Below are 3485 nucleotides of genomic sequence, written 5' to 3' on the forward strand. Positions count from 1 at the left end.
AATTTCAACTTATTTATACATTATTCATACTTAATAAACAACATGTACAAAAAAAATAGTATTTTCTGAATCAGATAAATAATCTAAAAAATATAATTGATACAGGAAATTAAAATTATATTCTTATTAAAGATCTATTAAGCATAAACCCCAAAAGGAGGTGACAACCAAGAGGATGTGCAACTGGGTTTTGATTTACATAAAAAAAATTTGAATTTCAACTTATTTATACATTATTCATACTTAATAAACAACATGTACAAAAAAAATAGTATTTTCTGAATCAGATAAATAATCTAAAAAATATAAAAATATTTTTTCTGATAATACAAAAAGTCATTGCATGTGACAAAAAAAATTAAAAAAAATAAATAAAATTGAAATACGTGCAGTGGAGGTCTGGATATGGCCATTGCAAGCTTTCTACCTCTCTTCTTGGGTGTCTTTGCATGTGCCTCTTTTTGTGTTTTATGATTATTCGAACTTTGGTTATCCATTGTTGGAAAAAAATGGCGGACAAAGATGGCGGACAGATTAGAGGAAGGCGTACGGACGGAGAGCACAACTTTGATTTTCAAAGACGGACAGGTAGAGAAAAATGGCAGACAGCCTAGAGGAAGTCGGACGGACGGAATAAAGAGATTTTGATTTTCAAAATTAAGAAGATGAACAGTTGATTAATTGGTTAGTGGGAGTGGTGTAAAAGGGTTCTCTATTTGGGGAAAAGAAAGAGTAAAATTAGGGGTTAGTATTAATTATGGGAATCGTGTAAATGGGTATTTTATTTGGGGAAAATAAAGAGTATAATTAGGGGTAAGATTTAATTGGTTTGTATTAATTAGGATTCTAATTTAATAATGTATCTGTTAGATTAAATTTATTAAAAAATAGGGATTTTAGTAATTTTTAAAAAAAGAAGGGAAATATGGAGAATATGTAAACTTAAGTTGTATATTCATGTAATTAATCCGAAAAAATTTGACCCCAATTCTCTTTAATACAAAGCCCAAAACCTATTCTTCAACAAAGCAACCCAACCCACTTCTTGAAGCCCAAAAAATAACAAAACACTTCAACACCCAACAACAATATACGTACGTACAACAAGACCGACCCGCTCCACCCTCGCGTCTTCTTCCTCAACAGAAATCGCAAGAGCCCATACAATATACATGCCCGAAGACTCTTCTCCAGCATACGATTAACATCAATAGCTACTCCAAATGGCGCAACAGTACACCTGCGCAGCCGCGTCCCGTCCTCTTTTCCCCCTTTTGCGGAAGTCACATTTTTTCCCCATCTTTCACTGTTAGTCTTGGAAAAGAGAAAAGGAAAATCCTAATTTTCTCTTGAAATTTTCCAACAGATTTGCCCTAAATCTTTCCCTATAAATACCCCTCTACACTCAGAAATGAGGGACAAGAGTTGAGCTTGGCTTTAAAGCAATTGTCACTTCTACACTTCAAATTTTTATATCTAACTTTCTAATTCTATGTTTTGAGAAGATCGACGCTAGAATTTTCTTGGTTTACTGTTCATATTCGAAACTCGTGGTAGAAGAATCACCCCTCTCAAGATCGTTTGTCCCCGTCACTGCTCACCAAAAGGTAACCTTTTCAGATTATTTATCTCGACTTAATATCTACGAGATTGTGAAATCTCTATTTCTGTTTGGCTGTTGCTGGTCCTATGAGAAATTTATTTTTATGCAACCAATATTCTGATCTTATCAGTATTGTAGTAATGTTCTTGCTAAGATTCTCAACCTTATTCGTATTCGTTCAAATGTTAAGTTCTTACATAAGTTTCATGTGCTCTAGTTTTGATTTAAGCTTTTGAAAATTCAAACTAACACTCCTCCCGACGTCAGTTCGGTTTTACTTTAGATTATAGTGATTTCTTTATGTTATTATAACGAGTTATTTTGTGTCTTAATCTGCGATATTTTCTGGCGCTATTTCAGTTTAAGTCGTTGTGTTGTTTAGTTTAGAAATATGATCTATTTGGTTTGTTTTGATCTCTTAATCATAGAGTGTCCAATTTTTGGTTGCAATTGTTATACTCATTTGAAATCGATTCATACATAGCTTAATAATCTTAATCCATGTCTATTTTTGTATTTATTTTGCTTAGTGTGAATTCACTCCATGCTCATTTCGTCTCTAGTACCTTAGAAATTTGTTCCTGTATATTTCCTGCTTAATATATGTTATTAAAATATGCATTCAAATACTTTTAGTGTATTATTTTTACTTTGAAAGCTAATATGCTTTTCATGTTTAGGTGTAGCATGATTATTTGAACTAGTTAATACAAAGGTTTGAAGGTGTACCAATGTTCTCACTATAATATGATTTTATCTCGATTAATTTTTACCCGATATTGCACCTGTTATGAGACTAGTTTGAATAGGTCGAGTGATCATCATCCTCTTTTGTTTCCAATCTATTTTATTACTTAGGACTTCCTTTTTTTGAAGTCTCGAAATATCCTTATGAAACTCGGATAAATCTTTGTCTCGTTCTGTTTGGAATAGTTTGGCGTTCATTTGGTTTCAACTATGTTGGCTATTGACTTTAGTTTTTTCTCTAATGTCTGTATGTGTTTCTTTGGTCCTGACCTTCTCAACTATGTTAACCTCTCGTAAAGTCTATAACTTATTGTTCTTGCTTGATAGGATTGATGTTTATGTCTCTTGGGATTAACCCATGATTTACATCTTTAAATTTCAAAACAGCTAGCCCCTGTAAGTTATCTGCGTGTTCCTCCATTTGGCTTCATTTCTGTTTCTTGTCATGATAAATTTTTGGACAGTTGTTTCTCATTTTGTGTTCACTTTTCTATCATGTGCAACTTTAGCATTTTTCCAACTTGCTTGTTTAGCTTTGTTTTTGTTCTTTAGGACAAATGCTCCATGATAAAATGATTTCCTCCCAAGTTAAATGTCTATCCCTATTTCAAAATTTAGTCGCTGCTTGGTAACCTTTTCTAGATACCTGTGATTATTCTGTTTTTTAGCTTAGCATGGACTGTTAACGTTTTTTTTGGCTCCTAATGCCATGGGTTCTTTCTAGGAAAAATTACTCGTAGGAATGTTTTTTATAAATAATTACTGATTTTAGCAATGCTTTTTATTTATTACCATTTATATTAATACTATGTTAAATTTGCAATATGTGATAAAAGTGAATTAAGTATGAAAATATATATATGTATTATAACTATTTTTAAAAATATATTATAATTGTTTGGTAAAAAATTGAAACATTGTATTATAAGTGTTTTAAAATTTGTGGTAAATGTATTATCCATCAATAAAACTTGTATTATATGTGAATGATAAATTGTTTTTTGTAATATGAATTAAAAGTGTATTAAAAATATATTAAAAGTGAAAAAATAAAAAAAATGTCATTGTTATAAATTGTAAATATTTTTTATTTGTAGTATATTTATGTAAGTTTCCCTTTATATATATATATATA

At 30.7% G+C, this 3485-nt stretch overlaps 1 long non-coding RNA gene across 1 annotated transcript in view; it reads left to right on the top strand.

The window, feature by feature from the left end:
* The first annotated feature begins 1078 nt into the window (after positions 1-1078).
* LOC107015102 overlaps positions 1079-3485 on the top strand; it is a 5921-nt gene continuing 3514 nt past the window's right edge. Inside the window, exon 1 of the long non-coding RNA XR_001456295.2 lies at positions 1079-1607. This is a non-coding gene — a long non-coding RNA (uncharacterized LOC107015102). The remainder of the gene's footprint in view (positions 1608-3485) is intronic.

The sequence above is a fragment of the Solanum pennellii genome, chromosome 1 (genome assembly GCF_001406875.1).
Source record: "Solanum pennellii chromosome 1, SPENNV200".
Taxonomy (NCBI): Eukaryota; Viridiplantae; Streptophyta; class Magnoliopsida; order Solanales; family Solanaceae; genus Solanum; species Solanum pennellii.